The sequence below is a fragment of the Heliangelus exortis genome, chromosome 2 (assembly GCF_036169615.1).
Source record: "Heliangelus exortis chromosome 2, bHelExo1.hap1, whole genome shotgun sequence".
NCBI lineage: Eukaryota > Metazoa > Chordata > Aves > Apodiformes > Trochilidae > Heliangelus > Heliangelus exortis.
Genome location: NC_092423.1, coordinates 53,624,443 through 53,644,426, shown reverse-complemented (window position 1 = coordinate 53,644,426; position 19,984 = coordinate 53,624,443). Strand labels below are relative to the sequence as shown.

The window sequence follows — 19,984 nt, the reverse complement described above, 5'->3', positions numbered from 1 at the left end:
CTTGGCACTGAAAGCTGTTCCCAAGCTTATTCTCCAGGCCAGTTTTGAGGCTGTGTTGGGTGTATGCGTCCTGTTTGCTGCTTGGAAGACAGTTGTTGGGTTCCACTCTTCATCTATAAGAAACAGGTAGAACTGCAGCTGCTGTCAGCAGGAGATGTAATTTTAAATTCTTTCAGAATGAGGCAGCACCTCTAACCTTAGTCTTCCTCTCAACAATGCCTGTGGTGTAACCATGCTCAGCAGTTTGTGGTTTGGATGTCAAGAGCACTATTTCCTTTAAGAACACAACTGCCATTGACATACATGGCAAGACTTCAAGATGTCTGAATTCACACGTGACCATTAAAGCTAATGGGACCACTCAGAACCCTCTCCACGGGCTCATCTTTGCTGAAATTAATACTCTGTGAGACCTTGTGACAGTGCCACTGGTGTTAACCAGGGTGTCCTTGCATGCCCCGGCTTTTCCTCCTTGGCATACTGTGTACTGATGTCTCCGAGTACGAGTGCCACCTTCTCTGCTTTCCCGGTGCTTGTGTCGGATACAGCAATAACAGGAAATGCCAAAGGGGAAGGAGCGTATTTTGAGCTCCTAGTACGTACTTTTCCAGCTAAGACAGGATGCTCTGTGCATCCTTGGGTCGTGCTGCTGTGGTTGTTTCCCTCTGGGTTACGTGCTACACGTTTATGGATTTAAAATGGAGAGGGGACGGGAACGGACACGGCTAAAAAAAGCAAGGTTGGGGCTGTGAATCAAAGACTTTCCTTACCCTGGTTTTCATCCCAAGAGGAAGGCGAGTAACACTTGCGCATGTGTCCAGAAGGTGGCACCGGCAGCCCGGACCTGCCGGCAGCTGGCCCAGCCCGGCTCGGCCCCAGCCAGGCGGGCACCACCGCTGGAAACAACCTCGCTAATCCGGGGTCTCAGCCACTTTAAAAAGCTCTCTTAGCCTGTGCTCTCCTTGCCTGGTTCCAGAGCTCTGAGCCCCGGTTATGGTGGCGGTCATGGGGAGGTGATGGGCAGTGAGAGGTGAGACTGCCAATCCTGGGACTCGAGTACGCCACGGAGCCTTGGGAGCAGCAAAATCTTAGAGCTGCTCGATGCAAAATCAGTTTTGGTGTTGCAGGGGGGAGAAGCCCGTCTGGAGACACCGTTCAGGGTGTTTTTTTTAAAGGCTGTTTTGCAGCAGCTGCTGTATGAGCGCTACTGCTCTGTTGTAGGTGTGTGTTAATCAGGGCAAGCAGTTCTGACATTTGCTGGCAAGGGTTTTTCAGGTGACGTATTTCTAAATACTGAAAGAAGAGACTGTGTTTTATCTTCTCTCTTTTGGGGGATCTTCTCTCTGTGGCTGTGAAAAGTAGACTTGAAGCAGGGATCGAGGCTTTAATCCGAGGCTTTCTGCCAAAGTGTAGGCTGAGGAGATACCTCGGTGCTGGGGAGCCCTCAACTCTGCACCCCTGAGCAGTGAAACTATTTTGATGCAAAGGGGAATGAACAAAATTTTCAAGCATGCTTGAGAAGCCAGATGAGTTAGGCTTTTCTGCAAGAGCGATTCTGGCTTTTACATTTCCTTTTTTGAGATGGAAGATAGCTTTCTTAATTTAGACAGTGGTTTTCCAACCTCAGAAACCACAGGGATCCAATGCTGGCATTGGGGGGTATCCTGCTATCCATGTTGGCCAGCGTATCCCCCATTTCCCTTACAAGGATTATTGCTCTTGGTTTAGAAAAAAAAAAAAAAATTAAATAAAATTTTTAAATCCTCCTCTTCTTCATCCCATCTCACCTCAGCAGGAGCCAAAAGCTGTCTCCTGTGCCTGCCACGCCGAGCCAGCTGCTGCGGCGGGAAGGGGAAGGCACCAGGCCAGCTGCCGGCTGTGGCGCCACTGCCAGTCCCCCTCCTCCTCCTCCTCCAGCCACTGCCCTCCGCTCCCTCGGTGGCAGCAGTTCAGTCGTGAACGCTAGCAGGCAGGACGAGGTCCTTGAGGGAAAGCAGCGAACTGTCTCCTGATCGTGTTGATCACTTTTGCAAAAGAAAAAAAAAAACAAAAACCAAACCAAACAAGCCCAAACTAAAACAAACCCAAACAACCAAACAAAACAACACCCAAATAACCGCAAACTCCCAAAGCTCTCTTTGCTGGTTCTTAGATGCTGTTCGTTTGCATCTAGAGGCATGAAACTGAAAAGCAGGCTGGGATAAACTCCTGATATCTGGGTACAGTGTGATTACTGTGTGCCTTTGAGTTAACGGTGTCCTGAAAGGACCCTTGTTCTTCCTAACTACACACTGAGTGGCTAAAAGTAAGTGGTTTTAAAATACCAACAATTAGGTTAATTTTAATTTTTAAAAGCTTTTACCACTAAGGAGGAAATGTGTAGGTTGAAACTAAGGAATAGGGAATATTGCACAGTTAACTTTGTGCTGAAACAGCCTGCTTTTTCCCAGGTGCTTCACAGCTAGTGATGTTTCTTGGCTTATGCAGGGAAACAGAACACATGCAGCTGGATAAGAGGCTTGCATGTGGAGAGATTTTTGACCTTGCAGCAGCTTCAGATTTGCTATTCTTATTTCTGCTCGTGTCCTTTGTTTCCTGTATAGTCTCCTTGCTAGACAAATGTAAGGGTTTGGGGTTTTTTTTGTTGTTACTGTTTTTTGGCTGGATTGTTGTTTGTTTTTTTTTTAATGTTGTTGGTTTACACCACTTGTGATAGATTCTTTATCACCTGCTCCCTGCAAGGCAAACTGCGGGGCTGCTTTCCTTCTGTAGCAGCTGTGCTGGAGAACTGCTGATGAGGAACAAAATGGAAGTTACTGAGCAATCATTTGGAGACTGGCTTTTAAAAAAAAAGCCACCTAATTAGAGCTTAGAGGAAGAGGCAATGCTTTGTGCAAAAGCACCAGAAGGTAGGCCCTCTAAATCCCATACACTCCCTGTAAATAGCTATAATTAACCCCACTGTATTCAATTTATTAATTAAAATTTAATTAATATTTTCTGTCCTTGACAATCATTGTAGAGGAGGTCAGGAAAACATAGTGGCAGCTGAGTTTCCATAGAGCAGCAATGACATTCAAGAGGGCAGAGGCATGGGAGACTCTTCTCAGTCTCCCAGTTGTACCCATGATAAAACAGAACTGGATTTCTGCCAAAGGAGGAGTGGATGAGAGACTGTGCAAGCCCCAGTCTTCTTCACATTTCCAGGCATTGGTCCACAAATGCAGCCCTCACCTGGGTGGGTGGCAGGAATAGTGAGAAAGTAAGTGTCATTACTTATTTGATCACACCAGCTGATGGCTGCCATAAAGCACTGTGTTTCACTTGGTTTTGATGATCTGCTTAGTGCTTTGTCTGCGTAGAGAGAGCTCAGTAGAGATACCTCTCTTGAACTTCCCAGTCCCCATCAAAGTAGAACAGCTATTGCTTAAAAATGCTGTGTCTGTGCTCACCTGCTTGGTGCTCTCCTGTTTTGCTCCAGGGGTGGGTTTCCTGGTGATTCCTGCTATCATTGGTCAGTATGTCAGATGTCTGTCAGGGTCTGAGGTCTCTTCTGAAACAAATATGTTGGATCCTCAGAGGGAAACATAAGCGTGATCAGCCACTCAAATATTTGCTCCAGACAGACAGGGTGGTATGGAACACACCAAATGTATTTCTTTTAACAAGGGCGGTGCTTCAGCATTATTCCAGATTAGGCATTAGCATTATTTGTGCCCTCACCTCTTCTTCATAGAATGCTTTTTTTCCTGGCATTGTGATGTTTTTGATCCAGCACAGCTCTGCTGGCCTGCATACACCTGTTGTTGTTCTCTATATTTGAACTGAAAAAAACCACACCTAGCACAGAAAATAACAACTATTAGCCACAGGTTGACAAAAGGAGAGGTGAGCTAAGCACTATGCAGCATAGCTGCACCAGCTTACTCAATAGGAAGCAAACCCTTAACAGTGTGGTCATAACCATCTTGCAAAAACTGGCCTTTGGGCCAGGGTCTGCAGCACAGGCTTGAAGAGAATCACCAAGAGGTCTTTTACTCCCCGTTTAACAGAAGGGTGCAGGCTGACTCAGCAAGTGTGTTGAAACCAGATCTCTCAGTCTCTGGGAAAAACCTTTCAGTACAGAACTGTTAGAAACAAGTACGGGGAGGATATGGGACACAAGCACCATCATCACCACTGTCTACTTGTCTTCCTCTGCTCCTCTGGATGAAACATGATGGGTTAGGCAGGTTTTTGATACACCTAGTGGATCAGGCCCTTCTGGTAGTGAAGTGGCACACCATTTCTCAATCCACGCTGTTCAGTGCTATGAGGTCAGAAGTGCTTCTGAGCACACCCAGAAGCAGAACTGGAAGTTCCTGGTGAACATCACCATTAGAAAGAAGAGTGGCACAGTGTGAAGTCTCTTCAGTCTCTGGACTTTTGGTGCATAACTGCAGCTTTAGGACCATCACAGACCCTGCCCTTACGGTCTCTCTTACGATCACACAATAAATGAGCCTCGGGCCCACCAGACCGTGAGCTACATCTTCCATCAGTTGTGTGCTCCCCAGCATGGCCAACACTGAGGAGTGATGGGGGGCTAGGATGAACAGCTTCTCTACCCTTGTGAATATTTGGCATCCAATATGGCAACATTGAATCACACCAGCATTTAATCTGGTGTTGCCACATGTGATGAAACAGCCCTGATTGCGATGTTATACTTTTGATATTTCCAGGTAGATTTCAGTGGAACTGAGGGAGATGAAGCTTGATGCTGAGAATCACTGCAACCTTTATCCTGAAAGGAAAGTCCAAATGAGCACAGCAACTGTCTTGCAACTATGGACTTATCCCTTCCTTTCCTTCCCTTCCCTTCCCTCTGATTTGTGGGCCTCAGATCCTCTTGCCAGACATGCATGTATCAACTTAAAGTTATGTTTAGAACTGTACCTCTTTGAAATTAACCAGCTTATCAGACTGTTACAAAAAGAAGAGTGGGGAGGGGAAAAAAATAAACCCTAAGTAACTTACTGCTAACCTTTAAATTTGACATTCAGAAAAACAAATACTTCCAAATTATTTTTGCTTTACTGTTACTTATTTGTACTAACCTGCAATTAAAAGGCTCAGCATTTGTTCTCATCTCTTTCTGAAATTACATTTTCCAGTTCCTTGGCCCTGGCCTCAGGCAGTGGATTTTTGAAGCAATCTTGCCTTAATAATTAATGTTTAAAGACTTATGTTGCAACTTCTAACACAGTGTGTTGCTGAGTAAACACCCAGCAATGCCAATACCAAAAAAGGACACAAAAAATAGAAGGCTTTGACTGGAAGCTGTAGGTTTTGTGAACCCTTAGCACCCTTAGTGCTGCCAGCTGCAGTACCTTTAATTATGTCTTCCTCTATGCTTGTGAATGAGGGAGACTACCATTCTTAGAAAAAGCAGAAGAAAATATATTCCACATCTAGTCTGCCAGTCCTTTGTGCCAGTGACTCATCACCCCAGAAAGATTGCTGGGAACAATTGGCTTGTACCAAGAGGGAGGAGACAAATCTTTGACAAATGATCTGTAGCTATAACACGCTTGGTGCCTTTTTGGATGTTTGCAACAGTGCAGGAGGACAAGGGATGGAGTGGTAGGAGAGGAAGGGGCAAAAAAGAAAGATGGGCAGGCAAAGCATGGCTAGAAATTCCCTTCCATGTTCTTTTATTCGTGCCAAGTCCAGCTTTTCTTTGTAGAAGCCATGGCTTCCAGTCTGTTAGTAACCCAGGTGTTTTTACCTGTGATAGCAGTCTGTCCTACACAGGGCTTCTATAGGTGACACCAAGTGCTCCTCAGCGGAGTTACCCGAATCTCTCATTGCAGCATTTTTGTTATGCTTTATAAATTAAGGTACTGTATCATTGCTTACTAACAGAAATCCATAGCAACTGAAAAGGCAGATGGGAAAATGCTTTGGTATTCCAGGAATGGGAAAGAGTAGTCTGGATTGAGATTGCCTCCTTACTGTGGGCATCTGACATCAGCATTGCAGTTGTGATTCAGACCTTTTGGTAGACACACCTCATGCCTAACATTTCCCAACAATCGGTTGGCAGAAGGCAGCTGCCTCTGTCAGTGATTCCTGTAAAAAGCAGCAGGGAGGTCACACTGACCACGGGAGGGATCAAGCCATGCAGGAGACTCCATACTGCATTCACTGCATTGGTACTGGTTTGGTCCCCTTCCTATCTGATCTCTAAGTGCTGTTTTCTACACACTGAAAACTTTAATGATCCGACAGAGGCCAATGACAAAATCCTAAACAGATCAACTGGGACAAGAACAGAATATTATTTTGGGCTAGTTTTCCTTTTTTTTTTTTTTTTCCCCCGTTTCTTCTTTTCAGGAAGGAAGGAAGGAAGGAAGGAAGGGAGGGAGGGAGGGAGGGAGGGAGGGAAGAAGGGAGGAAGGGAGGGAGGGAAGAAGGGAGGGAGGGAGGAAGGGAGGAAGGAAGGGAGGGAATTCCCAATCCAGCACACAGCTGGCAGGTCAGCAAACCAAGTTCAGAGCAGGTGCTTTGAGCTTTGTTACTCTTTGATGTTCTTTGTGTTCAGAAGAAACCAAAACCCAAAGAGCTTCTGGAAGAGTTCCATGTGCCTGATTCTGCAATTAAGTGTGAAAATGGAACCTCCCAAATACTTCTGCCTTTCTGGAAGTGAAGTTCAGACTAAGAAAGATTAGTAAGAGAAACATTCAGCACTAGTCATACTCATTTGGATAACAGGCAAGTTTCTGCCTGTACTCACTCTTAGTGTTCATTATGAACATGTATTAGTGACTTCCTAAGCAGCAATCCCAGCTGAATAATAAATGAAGTATTGCCTTCTGCTTTAATAATTTCCTGTTTTTCAGTATTGTTTATGTAACATCAGCAGCATGCTGATACATTAACTGGGTACCTATGCTTGGCTATTTTAGTATCCATTGCTTTAGTTGTCTGCCCAGATTGCTGCTGATCCTTAAAGTATTAAGCTAATTTGTAGATTATTTTGCTGTTGAAGCACAGTGGTTTTGAATTTTTTCATTTGTTTTTTATGTTTGTTTACTGGCTCCTTTGAAAGTTTTCCAGTAAAGATGAGGACCTATTTTTACTAAATTTAAGCCTGCTCAAAATAACTTGCTTGTGTTTTTTTCTGTTGATTTTTCACAGATGTATTTTTAAAATGGAGGTACAGAGAGCACTATTGCAGATTACAGGATGCTTCAATTACTCCTGATGTTAAACATGACACTGATCACTCAGCATTTTGCTAAATTGAAGCATTAACAAGTCTCATGGAAAGGAAAATGCTTTGGGTGTAAAATCAATAAACATTTAATCCTAAACAGATCATTCAGTGGAGCTTAATAAAGACTTTACTATAGCTAAATAAAAGATTTTGCTTAATCTCAGTGGGCTCTCAGACAGGCAGAGACAATATGCTTGCCCTTGCTAACAACATTTGTTTAGCTGCATTTCCTTTCTTATACTGGGAATTAATTTATTTCCCCATTGTTTATATAGAAAGACTCAAACTACTCAAGATCATTGCATGACAGACACTGTGTTTAGAAGAAGGAGTGGCATTTGAATAGAATACCTCCTAACTTCATGTTCAGCAATTTCACTTTAGGCAAAATAAGCATCCTTACCATGCTTTTGAGGGGTACCAAGTGAAACACAGCAGACTGCACCATTCTGCACACACTGCCTTGCTGCAAGAAGGGACTGCAAAAGAGCCCATATAAAGAAACAGCAAGTGGCTGTCTCATGTTTCAGATCACACACTCGTGCTGCATGTGCTTGCAGTGGTGAACATGTACATTAAGCCATCCAAGTTTGTACATCTAAGGTTAGAAATGTTTCTTTTTTTCCCTAGGTTCCATTCATGGTTCATTAGAAATCCTATCAGCATATTAACATACTTTGTTCTTACGTTGCCTGCTCTTAAGTGTATGGACCTGAATGAACTGGGCAGGCTCCCAGGAGTTTCAGTGGTCTCTGGACCGAGCTTCAACTGGTACATTTTATCTAGAAGGCAATTTGAAAGTTGTGTGGCTGTTAACTTCCAAGGACATTTCATAAGGACCAGGACTCAGAAAGAAGCAAGCTGAGGCACAGAGCAGTTTACTCAGGGGCATAAGTCAGCAAAGTATCAGGGATGAGTGTAAAATTCAGGTATCTGGCTTTCTACTTGCACCACAGCATAATATGCTGTCTTTGTTCTGTTTTGTCTTCAGCTCTTTCTCCTCCTTACTTCTTCACTGTTAGAATTAAAATGATCAAGGTAATTTATGCTCCAAATTCCTTTTCTTGTTCTGAAACCAGCAGTGATTGAAGGTTTTTCTAAAGGTGCCATAGACTACAGCTTTCTCTCCACGAGCATGGCACAGGGAGCAAAAAAATTTGTGACCCCTCTGCTATGTAACCTTGCCTTAAAATGCCAGTGCTGAGCTTCCAAAGAGAGAAAAACAAATGTTGAAGGACGAATGTGAAGGACATAATGAAAGAAGAAAGCAAGAAAAGGGATCTGCTCAGACAAGTTTCTCAGGAAAGCTGATGTAATATGTATCATAGAAAATCCTAACTTACTTTCTAAGTAGCTGTGGCTGCCAGCAGGCTGGGAGAAACATGACATCCAGCTGAGAATACAGCTGGACAGATTGTTTAGTCCAAAAGAAATACAGCAGGTGTAAAACTTGTTTTCAAATGATGTCGTTGAAGTTTAATTGTATTAATGAAGGACGAGTGACTAGTAGTGAAAGTCATTTCTGTTGAGGCTGTAAATGGTGGTACTGTAACATTAACTCCTGTGTGCTGGGAGTACTCAAGAGGCTACTGTTAGGATGCTGTGGCATGCATGCAGTTCTGTTACAAGCATGCAGTCCTGTTCCATGAGTTTAACAAATGTTTAAAAAGCTTTATAACTTGCTTTAGCAAGCTTTAAGTCTTGAAAATTGCCTGACTTGCACATATTTCAGCCTGGTTTCCTATGAAGCAAGACTTAAATGACTGCTCTCAGGATGTGTGTTGTGTGCGTGTCTGTGTCCTTGCATACACAGTTTGTGAACCTCCCTCCTTGTTGTGACAGACCTGACAGAGAGGCACAAGGTCTTCGAGATACTGAAGATACCAGAATTTTGTAGAAGCAGGAGGCTGAATACTGAGGAGAGTCTGAATCTTCTCTGTAGGGGGGAGGCTGGAGGGAACTGCTATCAGTCAGCCTTGAAGACTCCAAAAGGCCCAAATCCGGAGAATCCCAGGTTTCTTATTGCCCTTTTCACAGAGCTCACAAGTTCAGAGATCTTGGCTGCAGCCTGAAACGTCTAATCTTTAAAAACACTGGTTCTTCTACTTTGTTCCTACAGGTACACGTATACAGCAAAACACTGAATGTTAAGAGACTGGTAAACTGTCACGGTTTAACACTGGCCCGGCGATTAAACCGAGTAACAGACGCTCTCTATTAATCTCTCTCTCCTCCCTGATAAGAAAGGAGAGAGAAAAAGGGAGAGAGACTTATGGGTTGGAAACTAAACTACACAACTTTAATGAAACAGTAATGATAAATAGGAAAAATTAATAAATATATACAAATATACAAGAAAATGGATACCACATTCCTCCCCCCTTTCCCCCAATAGCTCTCACGTCACCACCGAGGCTGCAGGGCAGCCCTGGGAAAGTCCAGGCTGGACTCCTGGAGTCAGCAGCAGTTGGGAACTGGAGGCAGGAACACACAGATAAGGGCTGGCACGGATCAGGACCACAGGCAGGCAAACGGACGGGATCCTTCCAGGATGCCGGTGTGAAGGAAGGGAGGCAGGAAAGGCAGAAAGGGCAGGCAGCCGGAAGCTGGAAGCAGGAAATCTGGCTTGGCCCTCGTGATCCCTCAAATTTATACTGAGGATGACGTATATGGGATGGAATACTCTGTTTGGTCAATTCTGGCATCTATCTTGTCTGTTCCTCCCCAAAGGAGGGATGCAGGTGGGACCTCTTTATGTTTTCCTCAGAGCTGAGCAGTGTCCTTGGCTCTGCATACCAGTCTCTAGCAGTAACTATAAACATCAAGTGTTATCAGTCCTAGAAACACACACTGTCTGAGAAACTTGCTCTTAATTTCAGCAAGTGCAACTACTTACAAGAGACTTAGCTAAAAGCAAAAGTACAAGACAGAAAATCACCTTTATCCTGGCCCAAACCAGGACATAAACAAAAAGTGTCAGTGGAAGAATTAATGTATCAATGTATCAGTTTTTAGGCAGGCTAGGTCATAAAAGGTAGATAAATTGATAAACAGGAAGTCCCAGCACATGGCCTGTTGTGGATTTATTCATTCCAGAGGAATGGGAAAAGCTGTACAGGAGGAATGTCTATTTTGAAAATTATATATAATTGTAGGACCGAAACACATGGTCTGTTGCCTCCTTTTCACAGTACTGCTAGCTCTGTTCAGACAGAAGGAGGCATAGTTTCATACTAAAGAATGTGTGGTTATTTTCCTAAGTTTTTTGTAAATAAGGCTGGACAAAGCTGCAGGAGATCCTGAATGTTTTTGATGGAACTTCTATCATGTCAAAATGTCATGTGCTAACTTCTCACTTTACTGTACATGGGTTATAAGGAAAACACAGGCAGTAGAACTGACAGAACTATATGTTGTCTTGGAGTGGGAGGGCAAGAGACCCCTTTGAAGCCTTAGGAATGTCTGAATATTCTTCCTCTGCCTCTAATACATCCTCACTCGATTGCATTTTCTCTTTGATTCTAGGTATAGTCTGAGTAAAAGCTGTGAGGAGACCTTGTTAGATGGATTGAGGCTACCAGGTGATAACAGTCTTGAACCACTGTTTTAGAGGAGTGGCACCAAGTAGCCTGTTGTTATTCCAAGTGCTTTACAGGACAAATAACAGTCCCTGCTTCCTCAGCTGCCTAAAAATCGTCATAGATACTGAGCCTCAATCTGAATACAGTAAGTAAAGCCTCAGAATCCTTCATCCATTGCACAATTGAAGTTAAAATTATTATAGTTAGCAACTTATCACACAACTGTTTTAAACCAAGCCAGGGTAGAGCACAGTGCTGTCTAGCTGGTACTCATATTTGCAGATCTCTCCCTGTTGTACTAAAAGTAGAGTAAAAGAGGTCTTGTTAGCACATCCCAGCACTGTGTTGATGCTGAGTTGCACTTCAAGAACATCCTCAGTTACAGCAGTGCCAAGGCTGGAAAATTGCAATGGATCACTGGAAAAGCTCTGTCTATTGCTAAAAGCAGTCTTGCTTCTTGGCCATGACAAAAGCTCAAGATTTGTTTGTGCAACTTCAGTTTACTCTCTAAACTGTAAAGAGCAGAAGACATCTTCTGAGCTGGCCAGTTACTTAAGCAAATGAAGTGGCAGTGTACTTTTTCTGCCAGGGTAGAAAAACAAGGATAAGAAAGTGATGTTAATGATCAGAGTGATTAGTCTTTATCTGTAAAGATACGGTATCCCTAAAAGTTACCCTATCCCCAAAGAGACTCTTAAGAGGGAACCTCTCTAGGATGCAGTATTCCTGAAGTATCCCTTTGACTATTGTATTTTTAAAGCTCCAAAACCTCATCCTGTGTTTTCCTTGCAGTTTGCTAAGCTCCGTGTAAGAGAACATTTCCCCCAACTAAATCCTTGGTGGCTAGAGAGATGAGGAAGGAAGAACAGTGTAACTGGCAGTTCACTGTCCTTTTGCACACAGATGAAAGCCAGCTGGTTGCTCCAGTTGGTCTTTAGGCCAGCATTTGATAAAAAAAATCTTCTTTAAATCGTTTCTGGTGTCACACTCACATATGCAGCACTTTCCCATTCCTACTTACCCCCCCATGTGTACTCCTGCTTCCTTATAAAAGTCCATTTGTGGCTTAAAAATCTCTTATCAGAAACAAAGCTATCTAAATCTCTCATGATTTCTTATGCTTATTCTTCTGGTATCTGAGCACAGATGCTGAAAGTATGAGAATGGTTGCTATTCCTATTTGAATTTCTTGCTCTCTTCCCCTCTAAATCAGGTGATATTTTTACCTTCAAATCATCTAGCAGGGAGCACATTAAACACCAGTTCTGGGAGAGGTGAAAACAATATGATGGGGCTGCAAACAGCCCAAGTCTCCCTATTAAAAATCAACCACTTTTTTGGTTTAAAGCATGAAGAGTGCATCAAAAAGTGACATGAAATCCATTTTCTGGATGATGGAATGTCTCCCTGCCTAGTTTGCTTCCTATTAGCTTATTAACACTTACTACATCTCTAACTGCTAGTTATTGAAGGAAGAGCTTAACTTTCTACCAGAACTCTGGGAGTAATGAAAACATTGCTATTTGTGTTTAATGAGAAAGTTGTTACTTTCACCAGTAAACTACTTTAGACTCCTAGTCCCATAAAGCACAAATGGCATATACTGAACCATAGTTAACAAGTGACTTGGGGGAAAAAGGCAGAGTACATTTTGTTGCATAAGTTAAAAAGGACTAGTTTGCTTTCTTCTTACTTTCCCCACCAGTACTGGATGTTATATATGCTAGCTAGCATTCATCTCTCAGCAAGGCATTCAGACCTTGTAGGGCAAGTTCTTTCTTCCAGTAAGACCTTTGCATCATAAAATGGCCCAGACAAAATATCCCCAGGGAAAAATCCCGTGCTTATAGAAACTTCCAAACCAGGGTATAGCACCATTTTCTTGCCTAGCTGCTTGTCCTAGGTGGAGGAGAATGTCCTGTTAAAAAGGAGTGGCCAGTACAAATGAAGAACAAATAAGACACTTGAGGCGTGTGTCTAATGGGTTTCTATATGGAGGGCAGGAAAGGAGAAAGTTTTGCTCCTCTTCTGTGCCAGCATTGGACAGAGAATCTGATACATTTTAGCTCTGTATGTCTGTCAGCCAGTTCTATTATTTTATTGTTTGTACATTGATGTGGTAAGCTGTGCAGTTCTGTCTTCTTCGGTACCAAGTTATACCAGTGTTATAAAGGTTTTTTATTTAGGAAGTCGTTGCACAATGCATCTACAGAGACAATGGTTAGAGCAGTGAATAGTGCATTTTATACCAAATATTTAATTTAACAAAGGTTAAATGCACATCTGAACCTTGTCACTGTGAGGCACGTTTGAGGCTTTGCCTTTTCTTAGAGTGTTACAGATCAGGAATTACTCTACTAAAGTCAGCAACGTCATTACACTGTATACAACTCAAATGAACGTGAGTCTTTAGTTTTACCTCTACAGCAGATACCATACAGCTCAGTAGGAAAGCAGCAGTACATGTAAGTGCAGTGCCAGAACACAGCCAACTGGTAAATCTGTGCCCTAAATTCAATACAGAATTATTGAGCTGAATTTCCATTTGAGTATGCTTCAGCACAGCAGCACTAAATCTCCTTTTTCTGCAGTGTAATCTAGTTTCTTTTCTCTGTAAAGAGTTATATTTTCCTTTTTGTAAACAGAGGCCAAATTAAATACATGGTTGTCTTCTGAGCAAAAACCTCGAAGATCATAGCTTGTATATATTTTTTAAAAAAACACCAAAACAGAAAAAGCACAAATTTCTGTTTTGAAGCTAAATGCGTTTTTAAAGTCTATCAGCATTTCTTAGATCCACACCTGTTTTGTGCGTAGTGGAAAATATACACCCTTAGGTTGGTAACAACGATGATAAGTTGTTAAAAAACAAATTATCTGTGAAAGTAATTTTTTTCCATTATGCAAGTTGCTTGTCATACATTAGTGAAATGAATTAGTCACGTAGCACACCTTTCACAGCCTCAGAGGAATTAGATTATGGCCCATACATTCCCATGTGTAACAGGAGTATCTCTCCTCTTTGTACATACATCACTATCACTCCACAGTTTCTGATTATATTTTATTCATATGTAATGATAAATCACTCACAAATCAGTCCAAAGCTTAAAACTAACCAAACCAGTCTGTCACGAGCTGCTCTTTTTGCACACCTCCCCAGATTAAAACATTTCGTGTTGTGATATGGAAAAACTCCAGGTACGTGGTGTTCACTGGGGAAAGGTGACAGCGTGAGGTTTAATTAGTGATGTATGTGTGGGGAAAGAAGGAAAAGCAGCAGGGGAAGAAAGGCACATTTGCTTTTGACAGACTCAGCAGATGAAAGTTAACTGAGCAATATCTACCAAACTTACCCTTTGATTTAGCACTCTGCTTTCTGAAACTGTTTAGAATAGAGAAGAAGAGGCTTGAGGGGAATCTCATCCATGTATTTAAATATCTGAAGGGAGAGTGTAAAGAAGGAGCCAGGCTATTTGCAGCAGTGCCTAGCAATGGAGCCAGAGGTAGTGAACACAAACTGAAACACTTTCACTGTGAGGTTGATTAAGTGCTGGCTCTAGGTAATGCTGCTTGAGCAGAGGGATTGGACAAAGCTGCATCACTTCTGGACTCAACTCTTCTGTGATGCTATGATGCTGCTTTCATCTTCTGTCAGTGAGAAAGTGAGGCATCTCACTTTCTTGGTGGTGCCCTTAAATTGGGAAGAGCAAATTTTAGAAATGCAGAGGGTGCTGCAGCAGCCAGCAGCTCTGGAAGGGACTCCAGCAAACGTATAAAATATGCAGTGGGAAAGTGGGAAGGAGTGAAATGCATGCAAAGTCAGGATGGGCAAACATTACACTTGCTTACACTTCAGTCTCTCTGAGTAACATTTCTATCCCTCTTGTTTCAGCAAGGGAGACCTGTGACCTAACTAGTAAATACACTTCAAGTGTCACCTAATGACTACAGCTTTGTGCCAGTGGTGCTGGGAGCACAGGAGGGATGCTGAGAATTACTGCATTACAAGAAGGACTTGTCATGTGCAAAAACAAAGCAAGAAATCTGAATTTTATGAGATCTAATTTCAGCGCAGACTACTGAGGCCTTTGTGGTTTCTGGGGTTATAATAATGTTTTGCAGACTGATGTGGTTCTCCTGCACAGGATGAAGATAAGCACACCAAGGGGTGCAGAAGTCCAGAAGCTGTTTGGTGCCAGTTGCTGGTGCTGAAAGCTGCAACACAGACAAGAATTCAAATTTAGGGACTGCACTGTTACCACAGTGGGAGAAACAGAAAGAAAAGAGTCACACACCTTCATTTCCTGTGACTAGCTTGTCTTGAACACCATCTCTCCTACATGCTAAGAAATAGCTGAGCTGGACTTAATGCAGTGATGGGCAGCAGAAAAAGTTAGAAGGCAAGTTCAGTGCCCTTTTCTCAGATACCTTTTCTCAGAAGATCACCTTCCTCCAACAGCTTCCCACCAGCATGCCAAGACAAGGTGGCAATTTGTTTTTCTTCCTTTAGTGACTTTAGCAAAAGGGCAAAATAGAGGAGGATGAAACTTTCACAAACGTGAGCTCTGTACTGCTAAGCTTAGTTCAAGCAAAAGTGCAGCACTTTCAAGCTATACCTGGCCATTAGGGCAACCATGGCAAGCAAGATAGAGAAGTGCAATTGAAGCTTTAATGTAGAAGTAGCAAGTTTCTGTCTGTCATGCTGAGAATAAAACATCTTTCCAAGTTACAAAGAAGGCATTTTTTCATACTCTGCAGTAGACAACCCTATTAAATAATAATGCCTTCATCTTTTCATGGTGTCTTTGGAAGTGGAAAAGGAACTCTTTTCACATCTTGCTCTATTCAATCTCCACTTCTAATAAATAAAAGTGCCTGCACCTGAAAAGCTCTGTGCTAAAGTGCACGGGTTTCTCTAACAGAGACCTTGAGGAAGTGCTGCTGGGGTTAACATACTGTTTTGCCCAAGCAAATACAAGTGTATGGCAGAAAGCACTATGCAAATAGTGTTTGCAGAGTTTATAATTTCCTGTTGGAACAGCAAAGAAAAGAAGGTCATTGATTTAAACCAGAGAATACAAATGATTTCCTGCCCACAAAGCTGCCAACTGCTTGGAGTTATTGATTTTTTTCCCCTCCCTGCTGCTAACCAAACACTTCTGGTCCTGTCATGGGCATCATCAGCTTATTGACTGAGTAAACATAGCCCATTAAAAAATAAAAAATAAAAAAATTAACTTCAGAAGCTGTTTTTCCTTTAACTTTTATGTAGATTGAGGGTTCTGGAATTTAGGTTTGCATCCAAAGGAGAGAGAGATGAAAAAAAAATTGAAAGAAGACTGGAACAAAACAAAAGCCCTTCCCTATAGAAACCAAAAAGGAGAGGGTGCAGGAAAGTGGGTACTTCACATTTTATAACCCGAAGAAAAAAAAACATTATTGGAAAATTGAGATTGAAATGGTAAAAAGTTTTGGCTGCAGCATGGTAAAGACATGTTTTTTTTTATTTACTTATTAGTAGCAGGAGATCTGTGCTGGTGTCTGGATATCTTTTTTTTTAAGCCAGAGCTGAGCACAGCTGATGCCTGGCCTTGGAACATGTCAGTTTGAAGATAGCACGTATGGTATTAAATGTTGAACAATACTTGCTGTCAAGTTGGTTACAAGGCAGTAGTTCACTGAAGGGGGCCTGACAATGTCAAAAAGCATTAGACCAGAGCCAGAAAATGCTTTATACACTACAGCTGAACCCAAAAGATGAATTGATGCCCTGGATCTGGCTTTAAGGCATCTGTCTGCTCTGGAGAGCATGTGTTTGTCTGAAGAAGCAGGGAAACAAGTTGCTTTTCTCCCCTCCTCCAACCATCTGGGTATACATGTAAAGCAAGGTGCAAGATGCAAGAGAACAAATTGTAGTGTGTTGGAAATGGACAGGGATGCCTTGCAGACATAATAATTTTCAGAAGTAGGAGTACACGCTCAGGAGAGGTGTTCAAAGACAACTCTGAACAGCAGGGAGATGGCCACAGGGCTGAGAGTCTGGAGAGGGGGCTGCCCTTCCCCTGGGATGGGCTGTTGCAGGTGTGGCTGCTTGGCTTCCCTGGCCCAGAGCCTTGTGGTCCTTCTGCCTCAGAGTCAGCAGGGAGAGAAGAGCCCGCTGGAAATGACACCAGCAGGGAAGTAAACAAGGAGATTACAAAGTGATGAAAAATAAGGGTATCAGCCTCCTACAGTGACTTAGAAGAAGGTGTGACCATTTCCTCCACCCCCTCACCCTCATGCCTGAAGAATACTATTAAGGCAGGTAGTCACAGGTTATTAATGACCTGCTAACAGCTTCTTTAATTTTCTAATAAGTGCCATCTGTGGCTCCTGTAATTATTCTGCTGGTCCTACAACACGCCCTGTGCCAGGCTCCAAATTTCCTTTTTTTTTTTTTTTTTTACTGGAACACAGTGTCATGCTTCTTAACATGTGTATGCTGCACATGGGCAATTTTATACCTAAGCATCATTGCATCTTAAGCTCTCAGAGCATTTTGCATCCATTAAATGTCACTATCTTCCCGTGAAGCAGGAACCAGGAAGTGTTTACTCATTCATTTTCACATGTGTGAATAGAGACACCCAAAGTTTATGGTTTTAGCCACAGTGACACCGTGAGTCAGTGCCTGAGCTGCTTGTGAAGCCTGGGAGCACTGTCTTCTGCTTTGTCTGCTCTGGTGATGTTTGAACTGCAAAAGCCAGATAAATTGGAAGTAACACTAAGCAGGAGCGTTTTCAATCTAAGCAATCCTTGTGAGTAACATTGTGTAAAAGTGATGGTATCTCCTTATCATTCTTCATAATTCCCACAAAGAGCTGAGTAGCATGGAATGAGAAAAGAAAACAAAAACAAACAGAAAAACCTGTGTGTTGTGGTCAAAAGCAAAATCTTTCCTCTGCAGTCTTCAATTTAAGAAGTCTGAGCACAGACCCCTGCCAGCGTCATTAGTAGCACTGACTCCCTGCTAGCTGGCCCTGTTTCCTTTTCTAATGGATCACAACAAACCTTTGTGTCTCATGTATGCCACATTTGTCAGATTTCATATTTAGTCCTTGGTAATCTAGCATTTGATCAACAAAACCCACAAACAAGTATTTGAAGTTTACAGTAGCAATGAGTTTATGAGGAAATAATATATATTGTTAACAGCCCTGCTTGAAAGCTACTAGCCAAGGTGTATCTTGAAAATGCCATAAAAAAGCCAGATTTTCAAAGATCCCAGCACTTTTAGGAAACAATGATCCTATAAAGGTATCACCTATTGAGCACACAGAAAGCATCCATTGTTTTGAAAAATCTCACCTGTCAACAATATATTAAAGTAAAGTTTGTGCTTTTGTCCAGCTCTTGAACTGTTGCACCTCCTTTTTGGGCAAAAGCCCTACACTGTAACTCCATAGAAAAATCTTGTCCCTGTAGGTAGATTCACAGTAAGAAACAGCTCTGGGCTTGAGCTGAAACTATCTAGGCTGGTATGTTTTAGTCAGAGAGAGGGCATGGCACATAGGCAGGAGGGATATAGCCCAGGTCTCTGGAGACCAAGTGTCCAACCTGGCACAGACTTCTAATGAAGTTGTTCCATGTTTTTCTGTGACAGCTCTGCAAAAATGGAAAAAACCCCAAACCCCAAATGCCTTCTCTAATGGGAGATACAGAAGGACATAAGATTTAGTGAATAAAACAGAAACATCATTTAAAGTGTTAAATTGAGAGAGAAACTTTTTCCCACAGATGTTCTGGGGAGGAAAATATGGATTGCTGTTCTGAAATTCCTCTTGCCCTGACTCATTGTTGGAAGAGAAACTGTTACCCATCCAACTGCCTTGTGAGCATCCAGCATCTTTTCTTTCTTCTAAAGGTGGATGGCTATATCAGTGGCTACTCCTCAGATCAAGTTAAAGGTCTGACTACAGATGCTGCAAATGCAAACAGTGTGGCAGGTTCCAACACTTCTTTCACCCTTTTGCTCTCTCTGTCTGGCACAGATCTGTGAGATCTGTCTGTCTGCATCTGTCTGAATGGTAACCTTCAAGTATCATGGGAGTTTCCTTTTTTTTTTTTTTAAATGGTTCCCATCATAACTGTTTTTCCCTTTTTGTATTTCTGAGAACAGAAAGGTTTCTAGGTCAGAATCCCCGTTGTCTTGTGCTCTTTTTGGTATTCAATGTTTATTAAAATGTCACAAGTCCTTCAGGTTATTTTTTCCCCAGAACTTAATTTGTTTTAACAGATTTAGCTGATACTGAACCAGTTCTGCTCATATAGGCAAGGACCAGCTTCTGGATTTGACCCAGGTGTCCAAGATGTTTGAAAGTAATTAGTTTTCCTCAAAGCTTTAGGCTTTAAGTGTTGATCTGATCTATTTCAAAGGGACTTGACTTCCAGAAGAAGGGTAGGGTCAGCATTTTCTGAAGGAGGGGCCCTTCTGGGGATGGTGTAAAGATGGGCACTTGAAATAAGTTGACCACATCTGAGAATCTGGGGGATTTAGGGTAGCATTTTATTTATTTTTGGTTTTCAGTAGGAAGTATGATTAAGAGCAAGGTGTTGGTGAAGTGCCACAACTATGTACTGCCATAATACTGTGTAATAGAAGTCATTATATCAACAACATGTTTAGCCTCAGGGCTGCAAACCTTTGCATCTCTGCTGATATTTTTAAAGACTTTGTAAATCATGCTCTATGCTGATTACAGCAAAGTATATCACATCTTTTACCCCCTCATTTCTGGAAGCAGACATATTACAAAGGAACAAACTTCATATGATTTACACTATGTTCCTCCCTTAAATATTTATTCCCTGTGACTGCCTTCCCCTGCCATTCAGTTCCTTTAGGTCACTGTCTTCTGCATGCATATTTAATGCATGCATGTGTATCATATTATTGAAGTTAGTGAGACCAGAGGCAGTCATAACCCTTATCAGGACTGGAGTTAAGAGGCTGTAAATTTCCAGGCAGAAACTAACTTTTAACACGGTACAGTTCCTAGCCCAATGATGCCTCCAGTACATCTGTGACCATTTTTTTTTTTTTACATGGTAAAATGTGACCTGTTAGCCATAAAGTTTATTACAGACTCCTGGTGTTTAT

General features: G+C 42.3%; 1 protein-coding gene across 3 annotated transcripts in view; it reads left to right on the top strand.

Annotated features, from left to right (window-relative positions):
• The window catches only part of COA1 (cytochrome c oxidase assembly factor 1), a 52,532-nt gene that overhangs the window by 17,934 nt on the left and 14,614 nt on the right, over positions 1 to 19,984 (top strand). Inside the window, exon 1 of one of the 3 annotated variants that reach the window (XM_071736196.1) lies at positions 10,914 to 10,987. The exons of 1 other annotated variant lie outside the window; for it this stretch is intronic. The gene's annotated coding sequence lies outside the window, so the exon portion shown is untranslated. Of the gene's footprint in view, positions 1 to 10,913; positions 10,992 to 19,984 lie in introns of those variants that run through there. One more of the 3 variants, XM_071736199.1, reaches the window with a different exon arrangement.